At 46.7% G+C, this 13687-nt stretch overlaps 1 protein-coding gene across 3 annotated transcripts in view; it reads left to right on the forward strand.

Moving 5' to 3' along the window:
• The window catches only part of LOC146206893 (uncharacterized), a 165875-nt gene that overhangs the window by 82441 nt on the left and 69747 nt on the right, over positions 1-13687 (forward strand). The window lies entirely within an intron of this gene.

Below are 13687 nucleotides of genomic sequence, written 5' to 3' on the forward strand. Positions count from 1 at the left end.
GCAAACAGCGAAAGTTCCCGGCCCAGCCACGCTTGAATTTGTCGCCTAACAACTACGATTTCTGAATCTCAATATACCCCCCTGTTGCGAATCTGATTCAGAGGAGCTCCTAAGTAGTGTAGGGGCCACAATCCCAACCTATGCCTTCAAAAAGACTGGGCCTCGTTCCCCACTGACCCAACCAGAATCCTTTAGATTTGTCTAAGTCAAGCGCCGCACCAGATAGCTAAACTGTTCAATTAAATGCAAGCCTCTAGAACACTCTTTTTATCAGAACAAAAACGAGCGGCGTCATCAACATAGACTCAAATCTTAATTTCACATTCAGCCAGAGAGAAACCTCAAATAGCAGCACTGCTGATAATGCTGAGACAAAGGGGTTTAGGGCATAGAGCGGACAGCAAAGGCGGCGATGGACACCCGTGGCGAACAGATTATTTCAGTGGAATAGAACAATTTCGTCATTCTTGCACAACTTCGCCAGTAAGAAAAACACTAACTTAAATGAACAAAATTTCAAAACGTTTCGAACCTTGCACATACCCAATTATTTAAAAAATCAGACAATTAACCTACCGTTACGCAGACATATATGGCGCCACCTAGCGTAGCCCGGTTGACATAAAACAGCACAGCAGCCTCGTACAGGTCGCTTCAAGAAGCGGTGTATGAAGCGCAAACCGCGTTAGAAACTGGTAATGTTCTTCCAATAGAACTGTACTGCCCAATAGGACGAGCGGTGAAGTATTTGAAAGAACATTCGCTTTCATTGCTTACTTCGGACAAGGAGAGGTGCTTTGCTGTGTTGCCTATTGACTTGTGCAAAGCCAAGGCGCTAGATGCCATTAGTTCTGTTTTTAATAGACACGAAATGTCGGTGCTAAGAAAAGCGAAGTCAAATGCTAAGAAGCTATGCAAAAACCTTAAACTTGACCACCTAGTGCCCAGCATTGAGACCAGTAAAAAATCGCCTCTTGACATGTTTTTCACTGTGAAAAACGCACAAACCTGACTGGCCCCTAAGGGTTATAGTTTCTGAGAATGGGACCTGGCAAAAAATGATCGCCCAGTTCTTACTGAGAAAACTAAAATTACTAGGCTGTGACGACCCTTTCCAGGTGAAATCATCAGACGATTTAATAATGTTTTTAAATGACAATTCTAGCACTGACTTTGCAGCATGCTCGGTGGATGTAAAAGGTCTGTACTATTCGATTCCCCAAGATGATCTCCTCGAATGTGTGGAAACGTGCATAGATACGTACGGTGCAATCACTTTCCAAAATGCCTGAGGTGTGTCGACAGGTGGGTTCTTGGAGCTGCTTGCTGTCTATTTGAAGTCTACCCATGTCCTCTGGGAGGGTAACGTGCACCTCCAAAAAAGCGGCGTGTGCATAGGTTCATGTTGTACACCAATCCTCAGTGACTTGTACCTCGCGCAGAAAGACAGAATCCTTCTGAACGCCATCACCGGCACAAACGTCCGCATGGTGTTTAGGTACATCGATGACTTCATAATGTGTTCAACCCCCGCCATTATGCAAGATGTAGAGGTAATCGGGAAAGTGCGATGCAGTGACCACAGGATGGTGAGGTCCCGAATTAGCCTAAATCTGAAGAAGGAACGCAACAGATTAGTAAGAAAGAAACCCATCAACGAATTAGCGGTGAGGGGGAGGGCAGAGGAGTTCAGGATCTCGCTACAGAATAGGTATTCAGCTCTAACCGAGGATGGCGATATTACCCTAGAAGCAAGGAACAATAATTTCAGAGATATCATTACTGAGTGCGCGGTAGAATTAGGCGGTAGGACAGTTAGAGAGGATACCGGTAAGCTGTCTAAGGAGACGGAAGATTTGATTAAGAAACGCTAGAGAATGAAAGCTTCCAATCCAACAGACCGGATCGAATTGGCCGAGATATCAAAGCTAATCAATAAGCGCAAGGTGGCCGATATAAGGAAGTATAACATGGAGAAAATTGAGCATGCTGTAAAGAACGGGGGGAGCCTTAAAGCGGTAAAGAAGAAATTGGGCATGCAAAACCCAGATGTATGCGATAAGGGACAAGGCGGGCAACGTCATCACGAATATAGATAAGATAGTCAAAGTATCCGAGCAGTTCTATACAAATCTCTACAGTAGCCAAAGTAGTCAGCACCGTAATGAGATTGGCGGTAGGGACAAACATTCAGACGTTCCACTAGTGACGAAGGACGAGGTCAAGAAATCATTAGAATCTATGAAAAGGGGGAAATCAGCTGGAGAGGATCAGATAACTACGGATTTGCTGAAGGATGGGGGGGATATCGTGTTAGAAAACTGGCCACCTTGTATACGCAGTGCCTGATGTCATCGACGGTACCGGAACCATGGAAGAATGCAAACATTATCCTCATTCATACGAAAGGGGACTCTAAGGACCTTAAAAATTACAGACCAATCAGCTTACTGTCTGTTACGTATAAGGTATTTACTAAGGTAATCGCTAATAGAATCATGACAACCTTAAACTTCAATCAAGCAAAGGATCAAGCAGGGTTTCGGAAACGGTACTCTACTATCGATCATATCCATACCATCAATCAGGCGATAGAAAAATGCTCGGAATATAACCAGCCCTCATACATAGCATTCATTGATTACGAAAAAGCATTTGACTCAGTTGAAACCTCGGCGGTGATGCAGGCATTGCGAAATCAGGGGGTAGACGAGCCGTACGTGAAAGTGCTGGAAGATATATACAGTGGCTGCACAGCAACCATAGTTCTGCATAAAGAAAGTAACAAAATTCCCATAAAGAAAGGTGTTAGGCAAGGAGACACAATCTCCCTAGTAGTATTCACAGCTTGCTAAGAGGAAGTATTCAGAGACTTGGAATAGGAGCAGTTAGGGATAAGGGTAGATGGAGAATACCTCAGTAATCTGCGATTTGTTGATAACATTGCCTTGCTGAGCAACTCGGGAGATGAACTACAAATAATGATTGATGCCCTAGACAGGAAAAGTAGAAAGGTAGGCTTGAAAATCAATATGCAGAAGACTAAGGTAATGTTCAACAGCCTCGGAAAGGAACAGCAGTTTATATTAGGTAGCGAAGTACTGGAAATAGTAGGCGAATATGTCTACCTAGGACAGGTAGTAACCGCAGATCCGGACCATGAAAAGGAAATAACAAGAAGAATAAGATTGGGATGGAGCGCATTTGGCAAGCACTCGCAGATTATGTCTAGCAGCTTACCGGTATCACTAAAGAGGAAAGTATATAACAGTTGCATCTTACCTGTACTCACCTATGGCGCTGAAACGTGGAGGCTAAGCAAGAGAGTTCTACTTAAGTTGAGGACAACCCAGAGGGCTATGGTACGAAAAATGGTAGGGGTAACATTAAGAGATAGGAAGCGTGCAGAGTGGGTCAGAGAAATAACTCAAGTTACCGACATTCTAGTGGAAATTAAGAAGGAGAAATGGACATGGGCAGGACATGTAGTGCGAAGAGAGGATAACCGATGGTCGCTTAGGGTAACAAACTGGATTCCAAGGGAAGAAAGCGTAGCAGGGGGCGGCAGAAAGTTTGGTGGGCGGATGAGATTAAGAAGTTCGCAGCGGTCAAGTGGATGCAGGTAGCACAGAACCGGGTTAAGTGGAGAAATATGGGAGAGGCCTTCGCCCTGCAGTGGGTATAGTCAGGCTGATGATGATGATGGCGATGATGACGTCGATGACTACCTTGTGCTCTGGGATGGCCGCGGCACGAACACCCAAGACGTAGCTCAGAAAGTAGTGGCGTGCTTTAACCATGCTCTTCAGCCGCTCACGATTACCCACGAAGTCCCGGTACAGGGGTCCATGAGATTTCTAGATCTCATGGATGAAGTCTGAGATCTAGAGATCTCAGACTTGATTTCGGTTTGGGGAAGGTCTGCTGAGCTTATGAACCCAGAGTTGACAAGGCGCCACTCCCTTTCCACTCGGCTCATTCCAAACTTGTGAAAAGAGCAATTGCAAACCTTTGTTTGACAAATGATCTAAAGAAGTCATGTACTCACGCCATGGAGGCCAATTTTCATCGCCTGGTTGACCGCCTTACAGGGGCTGGGTACCCATCACATTTGCTTGTTTCTGGTGCGGAACGTTTGAATAAGAAGTTAAGACTAGAGCGTGTCGGTGCCCAACTAGGTCACGAGGACAGGGAGACAACAAACAAGCGCAGAATTGTGGCCATACCGTATGTGCACAACATTTCCCGTCACTTAAAAAAGAACGGTCGCAGAGCAGGTGTTAATGTTGTGCTTACTGCTCCTGAATAATTGAAAAGCCTTTGCCGACGTGTAAACGCTGATGGATCGCAAAAGCAGAGGGGGTGCGCAACAAACCACCAGAGTCGATTTGTGGAGTGCGCGGAAGGCTTTGTTTATTCAATAGCCTTGAAATGCGGGAAGGAATACTTAGGACAGACTGGGAGATGCACAAATGACAGGCTTAAAGAACACAAAAACAACGTCGAACAAAAAAGCAGGCATTTGGGGATCCATGTAACAGACTGCGCGTCAAAAAATTGCTCCGTGCAATTCACAGAATGTAAAGTGCTAGCAAAACATAATGAGCAGCTGGTTCGTGAGATAATTGAAGCCGCTGAGATAGCCAGACTGCGGGAACGATGTGTAAGCAAACCGTCCCTACTGCTAACACAAAAAGAAATCATGCTTCTAAATGCGCAATCTTTTCCGTGAGTGTTCAGAAGTGAGTGTACCACGCTGTGTGCAAGAGAAGGTTATGCGGCACGGTTTTGTTTTATTAAAACTATGCTGAGATGTGCAAGTCACTTGTACGTGATGTGTGGCGTAAGGGTATAAGAAGTTGTGGGTTTTCCAAAATAAACGTTGTTGAAAGTCAGTGCTCGTTGTGTCGTCTTCTAATCTTGTGCTCCCGTCCACGTTCCGCGCTGTTACCTCAAGATGCTTTTTTGGGCCGCCGAGTCTGCTTGATGGCATCGGACCGCAGACCAGTGAGCGATGATATCCGAAGACATGCGCAGCCCGCATATCGACCGTTCCTCGTGTAAATTAGCCCTAGCAGTACAACATCGTCCGCATACATTAGAAGGGAGGGAGGGCGCTGCTGTACGAGTTTTCCGCTGCTCTACGACTCGAGAGGCAGTGCCCTACTTTTTGAAGCTAAACAGGGTGCCTTAGAACCTGCAGCTACAAAAAGAAATTTAGCCAAGAAGGTGACGCATGTGCAGTATGTGTTAAATGCATAGAAACAATTGAACATCTTATACTCAAATGTGATGGTATCAATGCGGATGTCGATGTAGGCACAGTCACTATTCTTGAGGCCCTGGTGTTTAGAGATACCAGTGGTCGGGTGAATGAACCTGCGGTGGAAGCTAGCAAAAAGCGATTGGAAGATTGTTGGCTTAAAAGCAGAAAAGTGAAATAATGTTTGTAATGTAGAAATAAAAAATTAATAAATGGTTTGATGGTATAGTTAGTCGATCTAAAAAGATATTCAAGATATAGGGAAAAAACGAGCATGATAGCAACTGCTACCACCCTGTTTTAGAGGGGACGCTCCTATATTACATCCATTCATTCACTAACCCACCCACCCATCGATCCATCCATCCATTCATCCCCCCTATTCGTCCATCCATCCACCCGCCCACCCACCTACTCATCCATCCATCCATCTACCCACCCACCCATCTATTCATCCATCCAACCAACCACCCATCCGTCCATCCACCCACCCACCCACCCACCCACCTATCCGTTCATTATTCCACCCACCCATCCATTCATCCAACCACCCACCAACGAACCAACCTATCCATCCATCCACCCACGCACCCATCCAACCATCCATCCACCAACCCACCCACCTACCCATCCATCCATCCATCCATCCATCCATCCATCCATCCATCCATCCATCCATCCATCCATCCATCCATCCATCCATCCATCCATCCATCCATCCATCCATCCATCCATCCATCCATCCGTCCATCCATCCATCCATCCATTCATCCATCCATCCATCCATCCATCCATCCATCCATCCATCCGTCCATCCGTCCATCCATCCATCCACCCACGCACCCATCCAACCATCCATCCACCACCCACCCACCCACCCACCTACCCACCCATCCATCCATCCATCCATCCATCCATCCATCCATCCATCCATCCATCCATCCATCCATCCATCCATCCATCCATCCATCCATCCATCCATCCATCCATCCATCCATCCATCCATCCATCCATCCATCCATCCATCCATCCATCCATCCATCCATCCATCCATCTATCCATCCATCCATCCATCCGCCTAATTTATACGTCGACAGCTTCCGTACTTGTTATCCTTTGCCGTGTAATTTCTACTCTTTTATTCTGGTATATTTCCTGTAGGAAACCTGTTACCTCAAGATTTATAGCTTCATCTTTCAGTATGTTCCACGGAAGTTCCCAGTTAACCTTGTCGTATGCCGCTCTGATTTCCAGGAAGGCTAAATTTTGCTGAAGGACGGGGGGGGGGGGGGGGGGGGGGATATCGTGCTAGAAAAACTGGCCACCCTGTATACGCTGTGCCTGGTGTCATCGACGGTACCGGAACCATGGAAGAATGCAAACATTATCCTCATTCACAAGAAAGGGGACTCTAAGGACCTTAAAAATTACAGACCAATCAGCTTACTGTCTCTTACCTACAAGGTATTTACTAAGGTAATCGCTAATAGAATCAGGACAACCTTAGACTGCAATCAAGCAAAGGATCAAGCAGGGCTTCGGAAACGGTACTCTACTATCGATCATATTCATACCATCAATCAGGTGATGGAAAAATGCTCGGAATATAACCAGCCCTTATACATAGCATTCGTTGATTACGAAAAAGCATTTGACTCAGTTGAAACCTCGGCGGTGATGCAGGCATTGCGAAATCAGGGGGTAGACGACACGTACGTGAAAGTGCTGGAAAATATATATAGTGGCTGCACAGCAACCATAGTTCTGCATAAAGACAGTAACAAAATTCCCATAAAGAAAGGTGTTAGGCAAGGAGACACAATCTCCCCAGTACTATTCAGAACTTGTTTAGAGGAAGTATTCAGACACTTGGAATGGGAGCAGTTAGGGATAAGGGTAGATGGAGAATACCTCAGTAATCTGCGATTTGCTGATGACATTGTCTTGCTAAGCAACTCGGGGGATGAACTGCAAATAATGATTGATGACCTAGACAGGAAAAGTAGAAAGGTAGGCTTGAAAATCAATATGCAGAAGACTAAGGTAATGTTCAACAGCCTCGGGAAGGAACAGCAGTTTACATTAGGTAGCGAAATACTGGAAGTAGTAGGCAAATATGTCTACTTAGGACAGGTAGTAACCGCAGATCCGGACCACGAAAAGGAAATAACAAGAAGAATACGATTGGGATGGAGCTCATTTGGCAAGCACTCGAATATTATGACTAGCAGCTTACCGGTATCGCTCAAGAGGAAAGTATACAACAGTTGCATCTTGCCTGTACTCACCTATGGGGCTGAAACGTGGAGGCTAACCAAGAGAGTTCTACTTAAGTTGAGGACAACCCAGAGGGCTATGGAACGAAAAATGGTAGGGATAACATTAAGAGATAGAAAGCGTGCAGTGTGGGTCAGAGAAATAACTCAGGTTACCGACATTCTAGTAGAAATCAAGAAGAAATGGACATGGGCAGGACATGTAGTGCGGAAAGAGGATAACCAATGGTCGCTGAGGGTAACAAAGTGGATTCCAAGGGAAGGAAAGCGTAGCAGGGGGCGGCAGAAAGTTAGGTGGGCGGATGAGATTAAGAAGTTCGCAGGGGTCAAGTGGATGCAGCTAGCACAGAACCGGGTTAAGTGGAGAAATATGGGAGAGGCCTTCGCCCTGGAGTGGGTATAATCAGGCTGATGATGATGATGATGATGATGATGATGATGATGATGATACGTCTATAGTTCGAGCCCTCCAAGATCGGTACCGCCTGTTCAGCCGACCTGTTAGCTGTGCCGCGACTACTGCGGCAGCGCTGACTGCAACAGATCAGACCACTCTTCGAGTCATGATTACAGAAATTGTCCTTGAGGAGCTGCAGCGAATTACGGCTGCGAAAGCTAAGTAGTCAGAGGCCCTCGTGGAAGCTGTGAAGAATGAAATTCGCTACTCCCTATCACCGTCTGCACCGTGCAACGAGTTTCCTCCAGTCGACAACGCGGCAGCCACTTCCGAACCATACCGCGTTCCACAACCGGTCAACTACACGGCCGACATTCCTGCACCTTATCACGAGCCGCAATCCGAGAGCTATGTTACTGTCCTACGTCGTCCGCCTCCAGACCATGCCCCACCGAGCTCACCGAGCCGTCAGGAGCCTCGATTCTTCCAGTAGCCTCCTCAGTGGGCGCCTTCCAGGCGCTTGTTACCGCGCCGAATGGACAGGTGGCGCAGATATTACAGTCGACCACTCTGTTTGTACTGCAGACAACCTGGCCACGTGTATCGGTACTGCCGCTAATGCGAAGAGGAGCATGCCGTTCCGCCTGCGTCTGTTAGCCGCAGCTTCAACGCTAACACTGGCCAAGCCGAGGATGGCCTTCCGGTCAGCAGGCAAACAGAATCCCCGGGTTTCCGTCGCCGCTCCTCCCCATCGCTACAGCGTTATTCTTCGCCGATGCGTCATGGCATTGCTGACGTTAGCTGACGGCGGTCCCCTAGCCCTCGCCGGGGAAACTAACAGCCGCAACCTCGCGAGGGGAGATTGCAACAAGTCGAAAAGTGTCAGAACCCTCACCACCGCCGCAACTGTCGATAACCCGTGCTTCGGACGCTGCCGTTAGCATTGACACTGCCGCACTACCGCCGAAAATTCTGCACTAGATGGGCGTCCCCGATGATCTATCTATCTATCTATCTATCTATCTATCTATCTATCTATCTATCTATCTATCTATCTATCTATCTATCTATCTATCTATCTATCTATCTATCTATCTATCTATCTATCTATCTATCTATCTATCTATCTATCTATCTATCTATCTATCTATCTATCTATCTATCTATCTATCTATCTATCTATCTATCTATCTATCTATCTATCTATCTATCTATCTATCTATCTATCTATCTATCTATCTATCTATCTATCTATCTATCTATCTATCTATCTATCTATCTATCTATCTATCTATCTATCTATCTATCTATCTATCTATCTATCTATCTATCTATCTATCTATCTATCTATCTATCTATCTATCTATCTATCTATCTATCTATCTATCTATCTATCTATCTATCTATCTATCTATCTATCTATCTATCTATCTATCTATCTATCTATCTATCTATCTATCTATCTATCTATCTATCTATCTATCTATCTATCTATCTATCTATCTATCTATCTATCTATCTATCTATCTATCTATCTATCTATCTATCTATCTATCTATCTATCTATCTATCTATCTATCTATCTATCTATCTATCTATCTATCTATCTATCTATCTATCTATCTATCTATCTATCTATCTATCTATCTATCTATCTATCTATCTATCTATCTATCTATCTATCTATCTATCTATCTATCTATCTATCTATCTATCTATCTATCTATCTATCTATCTATCTATCTATCTATCTATCTATCTATCTATCTATCTATCTATCTATCTATCTATCTATCTATCTGTCTGTCTGTCTGTCTGTCTGTCTGTCTGTCTGTCTGTCTGTCTGTCTGTCTGTCTGTCTGTCTGTCTGTCTGTCTGTCTGTCTGTCTGTCTGTCTGTCTGTCTGTCTGTCTGTCTGTCTGTCTGTCTGTCTGTCTGTCTGTCTGTCTGTCTATCTATCTATCTATCTATCTATCTATCTATCTATCTATCTATCTATCTATCTATCTATCTATCTATCTATCTATCTATCTATCTATCTATCTATATTGTCAATTCTCGATAGCACCCCAAGGAGGGCCGAAAGATAAGACGGTTTTAATAGCCGACTGGAGCCAGTCTTGCGCTCAAGCTTCCTCTTTCTTCTTTCAGGCTCGCGCTTTTGTTTCCAGTCGTCGTTTGCGTCGTCTTCTATTCGGCATTTGCCCCCCTCGTCAGGAAGCATCGTCCCGGTGAAAACAAAAGGAAGTAGGAGCTTCAGGTCAGCCCGAGTGATACGGCTTCATACGTACGACGTGGACGACGTCAGCTAGGTGCTGGCGTCGCTTTGATGTCGACACCCCGTCTGGCACCACCTCATAATTGACGTCGGTTAAACGTCGCTGAACAATATAGGGTCCGAAGTATCGCCCCATTAGTTTTTCGGAGGGTCCACGGCGGTGAATAGTCGTCGAGACCCACACTTTGTAGCCAGGTTCCTACATTACATGTCTGTGTCTATGATTGTAGTGTCGTGCATCATGCTCCTGCGGATTTTTTATCCGCACACGCGCTAGTTGGCGAGCTTCCTCTGCATGCTGAGCGAATTCCTCGGCGTCCTGATCGAGATTATCGGTGTCGGCATTCGGGAGCAACATTGCATCCAGCATAGTTGTTACTGGTCGCCCGTGATGGAGGCTGAATGGTGTCATGCGAGTGGTCGTGCCATATTTTAGGCGAACGTGACGTAGGGAAGTATTTCGTCCCAATTCTTGTGGTTTATGTCGACGTACATGCAAAGCTTGTCTGCGAGGGTCTTATTGAGGCGTTCTGTTTACCCATTGGTTTGAGGGTGATAGGCTGTAGTTTTACGGTGACCAGTACCACTGAAGCTAAGAACGCTCTCCAAAAGTTCATCCGCAAAATGAAGTTCCTCGGTCAGTTATAATACGTGCCGGAGCGCCATGCCTCTGGACGATGTTCTCAACGAAGAACCTAGCTGCTTCGGTGGCGGTACCCCTTGGCAGAGCCTTGGTTTCCGCGTACCGGGTCAGGTAATCGGTGGCGGCAATTATCCATTTATTTCCGGCTATAGACGTCTTAAATGGTCCCAGGAGGTCCATGCCAATTTGCTTAAAAGGTGTCGTTGGCACTTGAAGAGGGTGGAGTAGGTCGGCTGGTTTTACAGGGGGTGATTATGGCGCTGGCAGTCTATGCACGTACGTACATAGTGTTTCACTGGCGCCGGCAGTTTTGGCTAGTAGTGTCCGTTCTGTACTCTAGCCAACGTGCGGGTAGCCTAAATGACCGGCGGTTGGCTCGTGGTGGCACGCTTGCAAAACTTCTGTGCGGAGAGCCGACGGAACGACGAGTAGATGACTGTTTCCCCCAGGATGGAAGTTCTTGTAAAGTACGTTTTTGCGATAAAGAATGAAGGGATTACTTGGGCGCAAAATCTTAGGCACAACCGTAGTTCGCTTCTCCAAGAAGTGAATAAGAGGAAGCAATTCCTGGTTCTCTCGCTGCTGTTGGGAAAGCGTTGCGTCATCTATGACACTTAAAAACGCATTGTCTTCATCGGTCATAGTGGAAGGTTCGACCGGTGCTCGCGAAAAGCAATCTGCATCCGTGTGCTTTCCAGATTTGTAAATAACTGCCATGTCCAATTCTTGTAATCGAAGACTCCAACGAGCGAGCCTCCTTGAAAGGTCCTTTAAGTTCGTCAGCCATCAGAGACAGTGATGGTCGCTGAAGACTTGAAAGAGGCGAGCGTACAAATAAGGGCGGAACTTCATAACCGCCCATACCACTGCAAGGCATTCTTTTTCGCTTGCCGAGTAGTTCGCTTCTGCTTTAGATAGGGTCCTGTTGGCTTAAGCAATTAATTTTTTACACCATTTTAGTGCCAGGCCCGCAGATCGTATGGCCTAAAACACAGCCAGCAAACGGAGTAGATGCTCTTCAAATGGGGCCGAAAACACGATCACGTCGTCAAGATACACCAGGCATGTTTGCTACTTAAGCCCCGAAAGCACAGTGCCCATCAACCTCTGAAATGTTGCTGGCGCCGAGCATAAACCCAACGTAAGGACCTTAAACTCATACAATCCGTCCCTGTCATACATTTCGATTCGCCAATATGCACTTTTCAAGTCCATCGATGAGAAGTAACGTGCATTTCGTAGGCGATAAAGGCAATCATCGATGCGAGGGAGAGGGTACATATCTTTTTTGGTCACTTGGTTGAGCTTGAGATAGTCTATACAAAATCGTAAGCTGCCATCCTTCTTTTTAACAAGTACCACGGGGGAAGCCCAGATACTCTGTGACGGCTGGATAACGTCGTCTCTAAGCATTTCGGCCACCTGGCACTGAATGGCTTCACGTTCTTCCGGAGCCATACGGTAAGGATTTTGCCGCATAGGGCGAATCGAGTCATCCGTGATAATCTGATGTTTTGTCAAAGGCATTTGGCCGGTCCACGATTCTGAAGCAAAACAGTCCCGAAATTGATCGATGAGATCCAAAACACGGTCCCGTTCTGAAGAATACAAATTTGGGCTCACATCGACGATGGTTACGGGTGTATTGCGCACTGATTATTCCTGTTGCAGTAAGCAGCAGTCCTGCGCTTTTGGGAGGCTGTCGAAAAAGGCCACAGTTGTGCCTTTCGGAATTTGCTAACGCTCGTCGCTGAAGTTTGTCAGCAGCACTTCGTTATGCCCATTGGTCAAGTGCCAGCCATCGAGCTATAGAAACACCTCGGCTGAGTAAAATGGTAACTGCCCGTTCGGCCACATCATCGCCTGTACGTGCCATATCGCATTGCACTTCAACAAGAGAGCATGATCGCGGAGGTAATGTCACCGTCTCATTGGCGACGCGTAAGAGCAACAGTGGTATTTACGCATAACCAAAGTCTTCGTGGTTTTTGGTGAAGGCAACGAGGCTGCCACGACCGCTAATTACAGCCCCATGAAGACTCAGAAAGTCCATGCCCAAGATGGCATCGTTCCAGCAGTCAGGGAGAACAACGATGCTGCCAACAAACACCGCGTTTCCTATCCCTATCCGGACAGTGCCTTTCCCTGTCGGTGCCAGTAGCTTACCCCCAGCAATTCTTATTACTGCCCAGTCCATTCAGCTTTTATTTTGCGCATCGTGTCGGCCAGTTTCCGGCTAAGAATTTAAAATTCCGCCCTGGTATCCACCAGAGCATGTACATCCAGCCCATCAATGGAAACGACGAGGTCAGCGCTAACAAAGTTATCTGGGTTGCTGATCTCTTTTGGCATCTGCGGCGGAAGTGCGGCAATTGCGGCAAGGTCGGCGCTGTCAGCTTCATCGTCATGGCTGATCATCTGGTGCGGCATTTTCGGCGGTAGTGTAGGCGGCATTTTCGGCAAGTAGTGCGGGAATGTCAATGGTAACGGCGGCGTCAGAGGCCCGGGTTATTGGCAATTGCGGCGGTGGTGAGGGTTTTGACACTTTCGACTGGTTGCAACCTCCCCTCGCTAGGCTGCGGCTGTTAGATTCCCCGGCGAGGGCTAGGGGACCGCCGTCCGCTAACATTAGCAGTGCTGTGACGCATCGGCGAATTATAACGCGGTGGCGATGGGGAGGAGCGGCGGCGGAAGCCGGCGATTCAGTTTCCTTGCTGACCGGAGGGTCGTCCTCGATTTGGACAGAGTCAGCGTCTAAGCGGCGGCGAGCAGAAGCAGCCGGAAAGGCCTGCCCCTCTTTGCGGTAGCAGCAGTACCGATATACATAGCC

This window comes from Amblyomma maculatum, chromosome 1 (genome assembly GCF_055883805.1).
Source record: "Amblyomma maculatum isolate TAMU_Amacu chromosome 1, ASM5588380v1, whole genome shotgun sequence".
NCBI lineage: Eukaryota > Metazoa > Arthropoda > Arachnida > Ixodida > Ixodidae > Amblyomma > Amblyomma maculatum.